Source organism: Bubalus bubalis, chromosome 1, assembly GCF_019923935.1.
Source record: "Bubalus bubalis isolate 160015118507 breed Murrah chromosome 1, NDDB_SH_1, whole genome shotgun sequence".
NCBI lineage: Eukaryota > Metazoa > Chordata > Mammalia > Artiodactyla > Bovidae > Bubalus > Bubalus bubalis.
Genome location: NC_059157.1, coordinates 45,737,620 through 45,752,284, shown reverse-complemented (window position 1 = coordinate 45,752,284; position 14,665 = coordinate 45,737,620). Strand labels below are relative to the sequence as shown.

Here is a 14,665-nt window from a genome sequence, read left to right as displayed (position 1 = left end):
AGGAAGGACTTCTCAACATCTGGCTGTGAGCAGAAAAGGCAGAGGAAGGGAGAGAGCGAGAGAAAGACATAATACGAGCTGAGTTTACAGGGAGCAGGAGGGCGAACATGCACCCTTATCTTGGCCCCGACTGGGCAGAGCAACATAGGAGAGCAAGCAGATGTACAGAGGCTGAGCCTCCTTGAATACAGTCCCCCTCCCAACTCCATATTCAGCTGGCAGGTCCCAGGAGTTAGGTCATCCATTACCTCCCTCTAATGCTCTGATGGATATGTTTGCAACACACAGCGTTTCCATTAATCTGGGGAAAATCCTACTTTAGTCTTTCACTGAATCAGAAATCGCTTCACCCATGACTGCTGTCTCCAGTGAACTGGGTCCCTCTTCCTCCACAGAGATGCCCCACACAGGCTGCTCTCGCCTGCACCCTCCACCTGCCTGTCTCTCTATATATATTTTTAGATTGGAGGATAATTGCCTTACAATGTTGTGGTGCTCTCTGCCATACATCAATGTTAATCAGTCATAATTATATATATATTTATATCCCCCTACCCTCTTGAGCCTCCCTCCCCCCGCATTCCACCCCTCTAGGTCATCACAAAGCTCCAGGTTGGGCTCCCTGTGCTATATAGCAGCCTCCCACAAGTTATGAGGATACATGGGGCTTCCTTGGTGGTTCAAATGGTAACGAATCTGCCTGCAATGCAGGAGACTCAGGTTTGATCCCTGGATTGGGAAGATCTCCTGGAGAAGGGAATGGCAACCCACTTCAGTATTTTTGCTTGGGAAATCCCATGGATAGAGGAGCCTGGCAGGCTGCAGTCCATGGTGTCTCAAAGAGTCAGACACCTGAGTGACTTTGAGAGTGAGTGAGTGTATATACATCAATGCTATTTTCTCAATTTGTCCTAGCCTCTCCTTCCGCCACCGTGTCCACAAGTCCATTCCCTACATCTGCATCTCCATTTCTTCTCTGTAAATAGGTTCATCAGTACTGTTTTCCTAGATTCTGTATATGTGTGTGGTGCATCCATGCTGAGTCGCTTTGGTTGTGACTTTGGTCATATAGACCCCATAGACGGTAGCCTGCCATAATGCATATCATACATGCGTTAATATACAATATTTGTTTTTCTCTTTCTGACTTACTCAACTGCTCTCTTTACTCTTTCTCTACATCTATCCTTGGAGGCTCACCTTCTCCAAGAAGCTTGAGTGTTTCAACCCTCAGGGATTTTTGTCTCAGCTGCATTCCTAAAGCCATTATCATGCAGATCCCCAAACTCAGCACTGAACATATGCTCTTCAGGACTAGTTCTCTGATGAGATGTCAGCCCCCAGAGAATCAAGCTGGAATCCCACACCCTACTGAATCTATGCTCCTGCTAGTAGATCCATGCATGTTAGCTGTGACTTTTCTGGGAAAGAGTAGGCAAAACTAGGGTTAAACACAGCCAGTTGTTGGAATCCAAGAGGAAAGAGGGAAGGAGTGGGAATTAATTGTCTTCCCGTGTTGGAAGTTTTCGGTGTTGTTTCAAGATCCGCGTACAGTCAGCATATTCATGTTGCTCTAAGGTTAGCACAAAGTAAACAGAAGCCTTCCTTTGTGCTATTTTGGGAACAAGGAAAATAAAATAATGCCTTCCAAATGGAGGAACAGCTTAGTTTTCTGTGACACAAGAATGGGCTCGTAACACCTCGGGTGTAACAGTTTGAAATGGAATCCTATTACAGTGCAGAGTATATTTATCACTGTATTTGAGGAACCCTTTCTCCTAAGTCCCCCCAGGGGGAGATCCACAGGCCCAGGCAGGCTCCTCTCAAGCTCTCCTTTTCCACCCTGGCAGGTCCCAGGGACTCCCCCGCCCCACCACCTCTCCTCTTGGTAATTGTCACCACCTCCCCAAGCTGTCAAGTGTCTCACCCCTTCTTGAGGGGTTCTGGAAGCTAGTCTCTTTATGCCCACCTGTTGGACTGCACCTCACAGGCCTACAAAGCCTGCATTTGCCCAGCTTCAAGACTGATGAAAGCCTGCATTGGGCAACAGAGGGCTTCCCCGGTGGCTCAGTGGTGAAGAATCCACTAGCAATGCAGGAGACACAGGAGATGGGGGTTTGATCCCTGCGCCAGGAAGATCCCATGGAGAAGGGAATGGCAAACCCAGTCCAGTGTTCTTGACCGGAGAATCCCATGAACAGAGGAGCCTGCCGGGCTACAGCCCATAAAGTTGCAAAGAATCAGGCATGACTGAAGTGACTTAGCATGCACACACCCATCAAGCAACGGAGACATCAGTGGTTTGACAGATGGGGAGCTTCTGTGTCTGAAGCAAAGTCCTAGAGTGACACCCCCACCCTGTGCAGCAGACACCTTCAGGACGTGGCAGCAGTCTTTGCTCCTGGTGGAGGGGGAGATTGCCAGTTACAGGGGAGTTGATGTCAGATGGGCTCATCGATTACCAGGGAAACCAACAGAAGGGCACACCCCTCACCACCCCTTTGATAAGAACAATCACTAGCTGGGGCCCAAGGCAAGTATGTAGGAAGGCCAGAGTAAGTGTAAATGAAGCAGACACTGGTCGGGCAAGGGACGGACAGAGAGCAAGGGAACAGCCATCTTGAGTGGCTAGTCAGCCACCACCCTTCCTGGTTGTTCCTGAAAAAAAGCTTGTAGACCCCCTTCATTTTAAGACTTTAATGCCTATCATGACAAAAGGAAAGACAAAATATGGGGAATTACATGCGTGTGTGTTTGTGTCCAGTGGCTAAGTTGTGTCTGACTCTTTACAACCCCATGGATTGTAGCCTGCCAGGCTCCTCTGTCCATGGAACTTTCCAGACAAGAATACTGGAGTGGGTTGTCATTTCTTCCTCCAAGGGATCTTCCCAACCCAGGGATCAAACCTGTATCTCATGCATTGGTAGGTGGATTTTTTTTTTTACCACTTGAGCCACCTGGGAAGCCTGAGGAAATATACAAAGGGTACAAATTTGCCAGTCTTGAGTTTGGTCCAGAGCATCTGACGGATCTGGTTGAAATAACTGGAAATTTCTTTTATGTCAACATTGGGTGTTGTAAGCAGATAGGGGAGGGGGTCCCTGAAAGAGACCTCAAGCATGACCTCATTTTGGTCCAAGACATTTTGTGATTTAAGCCTGGCCACAATGCTTGCCCTTAAACAGGTCTCAGTAACTAATGATCCTAAGGGAAGAAAGGACTGCAGGAATGAAGGGAAAACAGTCAAGAAACAATGGGTCTAGGACTCCCCTGGTGGTCTAGTGGCTAAGATTCTGAGCTCCCAATGCAAAGGGGCTGAGGTTCCATCCCTGGTCAGGGAACTAGATCCTGCATGCCATAATTAAGAGTTTGCACGCCCCAACTAAAGATCCTGCATGTTGTATGATTTGGCCATTGAAAAAAATTGGTCCACGTTAAAAAAATATATACCTTAAAATTTTTTTTTAAATAGAGAAATAGAGGTGAGCAAGAAATAACACAGCAACAGGCCTGTTTTTGTTCATTTGTCTTTAGCTCTGGGGTAAAACCGTCAGTTGTAGGGGAAAGGCTAAGCAGAAAATTCTAGCCAGGGTTTTGAAATTTAAGTCCAAGATTATATAATGGTACCATTCAGCCTCCCAAATAGGTGACGTAAAGTCAGGATGTGCCGCCAAATATGCACAGGACATAGAATTCCTATGGTTCTTTGTTAGTAGGGACTATGAATTTACATTTCAAAGCATCCGTGTCTGAACAAATTGGCTTCTAATGTAGTTTGCTGTAAAAAGCCAAACTATTTAGTACAAAGGGTTATACACATGCACATACATATAGACTACATATGCATACATATATATTTTTAAAGAAATTTTTTGATGTGGACCATTTTTAAAGTTGTTTATTGAATTTGTTACAATATTGCTTCTGTTTTTTGTTTTGGTTTTTGAACAGTGAGGCATGTGGGATCTTGGTCCCCCCATCAGGGATTGAACCTGCAGTCCCTGCATTGGAAGGCACAGTCTTAACCACGGCACCACCAGGGAAGTCGCTTTTGTTTAACTCTTAAGTAAAAACAAGAAGCCATTTGGCCCCAGTCTAAATATTCAGGGAAAGAAGCAAGTAGAATTACTCCTGTTGGAAATGCCACATTAATTTATTATGCATAGCATGATCAAATAAGAGGCCACAACACAGAACAAGCAGACTATGCTCTTTCAGAGGTAAAAGAGAAATGCAAAGATGCTAAGTCGTGGTCCTTCCTGAGAATTAATTTTGCTCCCAGGATTATTAGCAATTAGGTCTTTTCATCTTGGAGGTATCAGAGGCAGAGGAGGGCACACAGCACCAAATCCATGTCGCAGAGTTCAACACACAGTATTCTACCTGGGGGCGTGGAATCAAAAACCCAGCACTGAGAAGGAGTCATGCACAGACACAAGATTTATGGAGGCCATGCAGGGAAAGAAAATACATGGGTTACATGTCTTACCGCTCTGGATGCAATTTTTCACACAGCAGAAACTGTGAGAGAGAAGACAAAAGAGAAGGACAAAGAAAAGTGGGGATGGGCTTTCCCTGGTGGTCCAGTGGTTAAGAATCTGCCTTCCAATGCAGGTGATGAGGGTTTGATCCCTGGTGGGGAACTAAGATCCCACAAGCCACAGGGCAATTAAGTTTGCAAGTCACAACTACTGAGCCCGGGAACCACATCTAGAGAGAAGCCCGTGCCCCACAGTGAAAGATCCCACATGCTGCAATTAAGACCCACCATAGCCAAAAATGCATGCTAGTAAAGTAATGCTCAAAATTCTCCAAGCCAAGCTTCAGCAATACGTGAACCATGGACTTCCTGATGTTTAAGCTGGTTTTAGAAAAGGCAGAGGAACCAGAGATCAAATTGCTAACATCCGCTGGATCATTGAAAAAGCAAGAGAGTTCTATAAAAGCATCTATTTCTGCTTTATTGACTATGCCAAAGCCTTTGACTATGTGGATCACAATAAACTATGGGAAATTCTGAAAGAGCTGGGAATACCAGACCATCTGACCTGCCTCTTGAGAAACCTATATGCAGGTCAGGAAGCAACAGTTAGAACTGGACATGGAACAACAGACTGGTTCCAAATAGGAAAAGGAGTACATCAAGGTTGTATAATGTCACCCTGCTTATTTAACTTCTATGCAGAGTACATCATGAGAATCGCTGGGCTGGAAGAAGCACAAGCTGGAATCAAGATTGCCGGGAGAAATATCAATAACCTCAGATATGCAGATGACACCACCCTTATGGCAGAAAGTGAAGAGGAATTAAAGAACCTGTTGATGAATGTGAAAGAGGAGAGTGAAAAAGTTGGCTTAAAGCTCAACATTCAGAAAACAAAGATCATGGCATCTGGTCCCATCACTTCATGGGAAATAGATGGGGAAACAGTGGAAACAGTGTCAGATTTTATTTTTTTGGGCTCCAAAATCACTGCAGATGGTGACTGCAGCCATGAAATTAAAAGACACTTACTCCTTGGAAGAAAAGTTATGACCAACCTAGATAGCATATTGAAAAGCAGAGACATTACTTTGCCAACAAAGTTCTGTCTAGTCAAGGCTATGGTTTTTCCAGTGGTCATGTATGGATGTGAGAGTTGGACTGTGAAGAAAGCTGAGTGCCGAAGAATTGATGCTTTTGAAGTGTGGTGTTAGAGAAGACTCTTGAGAGTCCCTTGGACTGCAAGGAGATGCAACCAGTCCATTCTGAAGGAGATCAGCCCTGGGATTTCTTTGGAAGGAATGATGCTAAAGCTGAAACTCCAGTACTTTGGCCACCTCATGCGAAGTGTTGACTCACTGGAAAAGACTCTGATGCTGGGAGGGATTGGGGGAAGGAGGAGAAGGGGACGACAGAAGATGAGATGGCTGGATGGCATCACTGACTCAATGGATGTGAGTCTGAGTGAACTCCGGGAGTTGGTGATGGACAGGGAGGCCTGGGGTGGTGCGATTCATGGGGTCCCAAAAAGTCAGACATGACTGAGGGACTGAACTGAACTGATAGCAAAAAAATAATTTAAAATATTTTAAAAAAGAAAAGTGGGGAAAATAAAGGTAAAATCAAGAAAGAGTAGGTTGGAGCCTCCTCCTGGCCACCTGGCTGACCCCTCGTCAGCAACTCAGCAGCCACTCAGCATCAGCACTCTCTCAGCATCCCTGCTGTCTCCATGGTGATTTAATGTGATTCTGATGGATATGACTAGTTCATGAACGCTTCCTGGAGCTGAGCACTGTTGTTGCTAACTCCATTTTCCAGATGAGAAAACAGTGCTTCTGAGATTGTTAACAACTTGTCCCAAATCACTGAGTTGCTAAAATTGTGGGATCAGGCATTGAACCTAGGCTGTTTCAGGCCCAAGTGTGTGCTCTTGGTGAGTACAGTAAAAAATAAGATGGTGTTTAATGGAGGAGAACATGAACATGTATTGAATACTTAATATATATCTGGCATGTGATCCTCACAACAGTCCTGCAAGGGAAGTATCATTCCCATTTCATAGATGAAGAAATTGAGGCTCAGTGCTCACTTTGGCAGCACATATACTTAAATTGGAATGATACAAAGAAGATTACGATGGCGCCTACTCAAGGATGACATGCAAATTGGTGAAGCATTTCATGATTTTATGGCAGAAACCATCACAACATTGTAAAGCGATTTTCCTCCAATTAAAAAATAAAGTTAAAAAAGTATGAATAAAACAGGGAAATATTTTTAAAAATTGAGGCCCAGAGAGGTTAAGTAACTTATCTAAAGTTGCACTGCAAAGCCCCGGTCTGGGGCACTTCACCTCCTCTGTGTCTATGCTGAGAGTTTTGTATTTTCTCTCTGAAATAAATTCAGTTTGCTTGCTACCATGAAAAAAAAAAGGCCAGGTCTTTCAGACTGCAAAGCCCATATTCCATTTTTTCAAAAAATATATTGTTGTTTTGCTCCTAAATTTTATTTATTCATTCATTTGGCTTCTTCAGGTCTTCACTGTGGCATGTGGAATCTAGTTTCCTGACCAGGGATCAAACCCAGGCCCCCTACACTGGGACTACAGTGTCTTAGCCACTGGACCACCAGGGAAGTCCCCCATATTCTTTCTTATTCTTTCTTCCAAATGGAATTCTCAGGAATTTCACAGGTTGAACTAAGTAATTAAAAATCTCTCCTTTAGATATTTTTAGTTCTGCATACCCAAACCAAACACCTAGTGTATTTGTCAGAATTTGAAAGAAGTCTGTTAAAGACTGCTTGCAAGAAAACCACTGTATAAACTATGTTTTATAAATTCTTCTGTTTTAATTAATTAGGTTTTCTAAAGTTCGAAGGAAAAAAAAGGAGACAGAAACCAGTTTTTAATGATTTAGAATTAGGATTCATGAATACACTGGATTCTTTTTTGGTACTGGGGGAAAGCAGAGAGGAAATGTGGGAAACTATGAGGGTCCAGACATTCAGACTTTAGCCTGGAAGAGACATTAAAGAGGTATTTCAGGGACTTCCCTGGTGGTCCAGTGGCTAAGACTCTGTGCTCCCAATGCAGTGGGTGTGGGTTTGATCCCTGGTCAGGGAGCTAGATCCCACATGCCACAAGGAAGACTGAAGATCTTATGTGCTGCAACTAAGACCTGGTGCAGTGAAATAAATACTTAATAAATAAAATAAATATTTAAAAGAAACCTGAGTTATTAAAAAAAAATGCAATTCTAATTTATTTTAGAAATAGCTTGAGTGTCTGCTAGTCAACAGTAAAGCTAAGGCCAGAACCTGGGGTTTCCCAATTCTTAAACCATTGTTTTTTCTTGATTGTTTGTTTGTTCATGATTTGTTCATGATTCATGAACCATGAATCGCTTTAGAGAATACTCCTTTCTCCTCCTCTCTTAATCCAGATAGGGGGAAAAAAGTGAGAAAGCTTAAAGACTATTAAAAACAATCAGGACATTAAGAATCAAGTTATCCTGGAAGGAGGTCAAGACAGTAACCACAGAGGCTGGAGTTAAGGAGAGGAGCACCAGGCAAGATAAGGTCTTATCTAAAGCAATTAGAGTAAGCAGGCAATTAGAAGCTTTTGTTAACTTTTATTTAGCTCAACGCTGTGAACAGAAAGCTTTTTGAAATCCTTCGCTAAATCAAAACCTGGAAAGTGAGGACTTCTAATCTTCAAGAAAAAAAGCTGAGCGTGAGACAAAAAGGTACTTGTTTTTATACTTAACTTGGTAGGAAAAAGGAAAGAAAAAACAAGATGTCAGCTCAGCTGGGTCCCAATTCCAGCTCTGGGAAGCCCAAAGCCCACCCCTCTTGGTTTTATTTTTAAGGATAGCATTTTTTCCCCTCCCTTGGCCAAGTTCAGTGTGTAGGATCTTAGTTCCCTTACCAAGGATCAAACCTTCACCCGCTGGAAGTGTGAAGTCTTAACCACTGGACTGCCAGGGAAGTCCCGCCCTCCCCACCTTGGTTTTTGTAAGTAGTCCTGAAGGGCTTTCTTGGTTTCTAGACTACTGAGATCTTGCTTGCATGTGTAAATTGAGTACAATTTCCTCAAGAGATGGAAGGCAGGCTTTACATCCCAGTAATAGGGAACAAATTTGATTGGGAATGGCTGGGTTACCATCTAACACTGACATGTCATTTTCCCCTGCCTGGGCTCAGCTTCCCTCCATCCAGCTGGCTTTTCTTTTGTGGTCTTATTTCTTTCCTTTCTGCCCTCTGCCCCCCACCCCCCCAACTCCTTGCAGGAGCAGAAACAAGAAACTCTTCCTCTAATCTCCAGCCTGGTGGGTTTTCCCTCCCCTGGAGTCCAGGTGCCTGTAGCATTTGCTCCTCAGTGCTCCCTCCTTCCTCTTCCCAAAAAGGAATTGTGGGGCCAGCTGTCAAGATTTTAAAAAATTATTTTTTTCACGTCTTTACTCAAGATGGGAAAATCTCTGAAGTTTAAGGTGGCACCTGGCTGTCCTGTAGTGTTTGTATTTTTTCAAGGCTTTGTTCTGTCTGCAATTTTATTATAATAACTAATGATGGGACTTCCTTAATGGTCCAGTGGTTAAGACTCTGAGCTTCCAATGCAGGGGGTCACAGGTTCAATACCTGGTCAGGGAATTAAGATCCCACATGCCACATGGTGTGGCCAAAAAGCAAAACAAACAAACAACCACCACAACAAAATACTAATGGGAATGAACATACCTTGATGTTTATATAATTTTAATAAATCATCTTCAAAATGATAAAGCATTAGTAACCAAATAGAGCTTCACTCAGTCATGTCCAACTCTTTGGGACCCCACAGACTGTAGCCCACGAGGCTCCTCTGTCCATAGGATTTTCCCAGACAAGAATATTGGAATGGGTTGTCATTTCCTCTCCCAGGGGAATCTTCCTGAACCAGGGATCAAACCCGTGTCTCCAATATTGGCAGGTGGATTCTTTACCACTGAGCCACATGGGAAGGCTAGCTTCTATCAATGATTCACACCAAAAGGTGGTTCAATGAAGCAGCTATGATGAGGCAGTGCTAGAATTCAAAGGGGAATCAGGTACCCTTGAAACTTAAACCTAATAATAGTAGAAAACATCACCCACTCACAACAATATACACAGATTTGAAACTGTTTCTTTGAGAATGTTTCTGTTTGGGGGATAATTCTATTATTTGAAGGCTCTAAGTAATGACAGGCAAACAGTGAAGATGCCTCAGTGACCTGATAGCCATGCCCTGGAGAGAGAGCCGAGAGAGGGGTCCCCAACCTCCGGGATCTAATACCTGATGATCTGAGGTGGAGCTGATGTAATAATAATAGAAATAAAGTACACAATAAATGTAATGCACTTAAATCATCCTGAAACAATCCCCCCTTCTACAATTCATGGAAAAAATTCTCTTTCATAAAACTGGTCCCTGGTGCCCAAAAGTTTGGGGATATTCAAAGGAATGTTCTTTGTCCTTCACACCCGCACTGTTTTTCTTCTAACTGCCCCATCTCACAAAGCTTTAACCTCGCCTAGCATCACACGCCTCTTCCCACTTTGAGGGGCAGGGTGCATACCAGTGCTCAGGCCTCAGGTCCTCCCTGGGCGCTGGTGATCTGTCCTTCTCATCCTGGCTTTGTAAGGCGCTCCCCTAAGTTTTTCCTGTTCCCCTGTTTCTCTAGTTCCTCCTGAATCTTCCTAGATAAACCTGTCTAAATGATGCAAGAACTTTCTATCTAATGAATCTGTGATTTTCTCCACTCTAATCACACCTGGGCTGTGTCTACCACACTCTCTCCACAGCTGCACTTGTCGTTTCTGTTTCGTTTTCAGCTTTCTATTTTACACTGGAGTACAGCCGATTCACAATGTTGTGATGGCTTCAGGTGGACTTTCAGCAAAGGGACTCAGACATACGTATTCATGTGTCCATTCTCCCCCAAACCCCTCTCCCATCCAGGCTGCCGCATAACATTAAACAGAGTTCCCTGTGCTGTACAGTAGGTCCTTCATTATCCATTTTATTGTCAGATTTTATTTACTCCTTACTTCTTTATGTCCCCTAAATGAATTTCCTCAAAACCCAGTTCCTCTCCTCTCAGGCCCCATAGCTAGTATTTCATTTTCACAATCACCTTGCCTCATGTAGGAGGTTTCTCCTTTCCTCCGAGGGAGGGGTGTGGTGGGCGGTGGGGGAAACTGGCGCAGTGGAGGGAGGGGGCCTTAGCCACCTGCAGCCTGCGGCCTGAACAGCCACAAGGCTCCCCCAGTGGCAGAGTGGTACAGACTCTGCCTGCCAACGCAGGAGACACAGTAGACTCGGGTTTGATCCCTGGGTCTGAAAGATCTCCTGGAGTAGGAAATGGCAACCCACTGCAGTATTCTTGTCTGGAAAATTCCAAGGAAAGGAGGAGCCTGGCAGGCTACAGTCCATGGGGTTGCAAAGAGTCAGACAAGACTGAGCATGCACTCACATCACAGACACCAATGTGGAGTCAAACATCCCAGCTCACTTTTGGAGGGTTTAATTATGCCTTAATGCTCCTTATCATAATTAAGCAGAAACAGTGATTCTAATTTGGAGAAGGAAATGGCAACCCACTCCAGTGTTCTTGCCTGGAGAATCCCAGGGACGGGGGAGCCTGGTGGGCTGTTGTCTATGGGGTCGCACAGAGTCGGACATGACTGAAGCGATTTAGCAGCAGCAGTGATTCTAATTAGCATATTTACAGAATCCACACAAGTATGCTTCCCTGGTGACTCAGATGGTAAAGAACCCACCTGCAATGCAGGAGACCCAGGTTTGATCCCTGGGTTGGAAGATCCCCTGGAGGAGGAAATGGCAACCCACTCCAGTATTCTTGGCTGGAGAATTCCATGGACAGAGAAGCCTGGCAGGCTACAGTCCACAGGGTCACAGAGTCAGACATGACTGAGCAAATAACACACACAAGTAGATCCATATAATCGCACACTTCACCTACTCGTAGCTTAATGGTGTTCCATCCTTGTTTACTTTGCCCTGGTTTCCCTTTCAGCTTGAATGAGCACATCTTTTGAAGTCTTTAATTTATGACTGTTTTAACTTAAGCAAGCCCTGCTAGAGGGTGACAGATGAATGTCAAAAACCCAGAGAGAGGGTTTCTGTTTAGCCTTTGATTTTTGTTTTGTTTTTTAAGCCAGAGAAATGTCCGATTGTGCTCATAGTTTGTTGGAGAAGGCAATGGCAACCCACTCCAGTGTTCTTGCCTGGAGAATCCCAGGGACGGGGGAGCCTGGTGGGCTGCTGTCTATGGGATCGCACAGAGTCAGACACGACTGACGCCACTTAGCAGCAGCAGCAGCTCATAGTTTGTAAGCATACGTCACCAACTTTTATCTTCTTGCAAATTCCCTGTTCTCCCCCAGATTTCTTTTCTACTTCTGGCTGAGGAGGGGCTGGGCAACTAGGCAGCCGCATGCCTGAGTGGCTCGGGTGATAAACCTCATAGTTATTTTTCTCAATTAAGGTTTTCACTGACAATTTTACTGTTCTATTTTAAGCTTCCTCATTCCCTTGGTCCTCGGTACATATATCTGTGATAAATCTCATCCCGTCCAACCAGATTGTCTCCTCAGAATATAGACTAACCTATTTCAAAAAGCTCATCTCTCTCTTTCTCTTTTGGAACATAACACTTGAAAATGCGTTGAAACAGAAAGTAATTAAGCTTTAAAGGAGAGCTATAGAAGTGATTTATTCATGAGTTCACACTTATCCTTCTCCCAATCGACACCCATTTTATATTAATTTTCCTTTAGTGTGTATCTACAGCCTTTTTCTAAATCTTTACTACTAATAGAAACTTTTTATTCCACCCTTATTCCCTTCTGCTTGGCTCCAAAGGCTCTCATATGTGCTGAAAGGGATACACTGAGGGTACAGAACCACAATTTGGGAAATTCTGCTCTGAAATGATAATTCTCCCTAGTCACAACCACTGACTTTTATTAGGTTGTCAATTAGCTATTTCTTAATTAGGGAAAGAAAAGTTCTTAATTCATTTTTTTTTTTCTGAAGTCATCTGGTGACAGAACACCTATGGAATGTGTATTGGGCTGGCCAAAACGTTTGGGTTTTTCCATAACATGTTAAGGAAAAACCAGAATCAAGCTTTTGGCCAACTCAATATCTTTTTCTTGCGTTTGCCAGGTGGTGCCAGTGGTAAAGAATTCTCCTGCCAATGCAGTAGATGCAAGAGAAGATGGGCTCAATCTCTGGGTCAGGAAGATCCCCTGAAATAGAAAAAGGCAATCCATTCCAGTATTCTTGCCTGGAAAATTCTGTGGACAGAGCAGCCTGGTGGGCTACAGTCCATGGGACCGCAGAGAGTTGGATACAACTGAGCAACTAAGCACAACACAATACCTTTTTCTTAGGTCAGTGGAACTTGCATTCTACAGATAAGTAATTTCTACAGAGAAATTTCTATAGGCTCCCCTCTGTGACCCCAAAGGACTCACAGAAGAAGAAAGAAACAATGATAATAATACTTCCTTTATATTGTATAGTATTCAAAGCAGATTCACACACATCAATCCATCCAAGCTTTTAAAAAAACTGAGGCTCAGAGAGATTAAATAAAGGGCATTTTCAAGGTCACACAGCTAGCCAGTCAGTGTCAGAGACCAGAATTTAAACCGTTACGTAATGGTTTCCATTAAAAAAAAATCAATCTCAAGAATAGGACTATAGAGATCCAGCATTTTTCATTGACATTATGGGGGGTGGGGGGATGTCTTGTAAGCAATACTTATCAGCGACTGTGCTTTCCTTAGTTCAGATCTGTCCTGTGATTTATTTTTCTTATCACTTGACTGTCAGTTGAAAGCTGGGGTCATTTCATGTCTTTTCCTTCTTCTGTTAATTGGAGAGCATTGGGGAAATTATAAATATCATTTTAAAGCTGTGGTGGTTGGCATTGCTGTTTGTCTATTTGATTTTGTTGTTCCTGCGGTTTAAAAGATTATCTTCACTCAGCTGGAAATAAGCCAAGTGTCTATCAATAGAGAAGGGGTTGAATAAACTCTGACACATCCACACAATGGAGGACTGTGGGCTGTCAAAAGGAGGCCAGAGTATTTCTTCATATACCTGTAGAGTGAGCTCCTGGAAATATTGTTACATGAAGAAAGAAGTGGGATAAAGTGGTATGTATTGTGGGACACCATTTCTTTCAGAAAGGGGTGCATGTGTCTGTATTTGTTTATATTTTTTTCATCCGCCCCACTTCCCCACCTTTATGATTTTTTAAATGTAAGGACATTTTAACAAATAGTTTACCTATCTGTAGGATTCCCCTGTGATCCAGTTAGGAACAGGGAACAGTATTGGAGACTTCTCCAGATACACTTTGTTTTGTATATTTGACTTTGGAACCATCTCAAAATTATGAAATAAAAGAAAAAAAATTCCAAAAATCTAAAAACAGCTGGTGGTGTTACCCCCACACAAAGGAATAACTTCATGGGACTTTAACACAGTCATTTGTCTGAACCGCCTTAGTAGAACATATCCTAAAGACAAAAACACAGGCAAAGACATCCTAAACTGTTTTCAGTAACCTTATTGTTTGTATTAACATTAATATTTGTTTTCTAAAGTGATTGCATATAATAGGATAAAGTATGGATTCACATTATTATTATTATGAGTATATACCCTCAGGCTAAAGGCAAAATGAACCAGAAACAAACATTGAATTCTAGTTAGCAGATTTGTTTTGACAATGATATGAGTTAGCAATTCAGAAATTACTTCCAGAATTTGTTAAGTAAATATATACTCTGCGTGTATTCTTCATATAATACATTTTTTTATACAAAATTAAGCTGCACTGTGCTTAGTCGCTCAGTTGTGTCCAACTCTTTGTGACTCCATGGATTGTAGCCCGCCAGCCTCCTCTGTCCATGGGGATTCTCCAGGCAAGAATACTGGAGTGGATTACCATGCCCTCCTCCAGGGGATATTCTCAACCCAGGGATGGAACCCCGGTCTCCCGCATTGCAGGTGGGTTCTGAGCCACCAGGGAAGCCCATACAAAATTATGTATGTACATATATAATTAAATATATATATGATTATATCATTTGATATATATATGTATTATATATATATATATA

The 14,665-nt window shown here is 43.1% G+C and overlaps 1 protein-coding gene, 1 non-coding gene and 1 pseudogene across 2 annotated transcripts in view; 2 read left to right on the top strand and 1 right to left on the bottom strand.

Annotated features, from left to right (window-relative positions):
• Window positions 1-14,665, top strand: part of LOC123465559 (liprin-alpha-1-like) — a gene marked incomplete in the record, with an annotated part of 992,590 nt that overhangs the window by 75,754 nt on the left and 902,171 nt on the right.
• LOC123464597 lies at window positions 6,565-6,671 on the top strand. Its single transcript, XR_006639611.1, has one exon. It is a non-coding gene; the product is annotated as a U6 spliceosomal RNA (small nuclear RNA).
• LOC123330659 overlaps window positions 13,262-14,665 on the bottom strand; it is a 29,265-nt pseudogene continuing 27,861 nt past the window's right edge.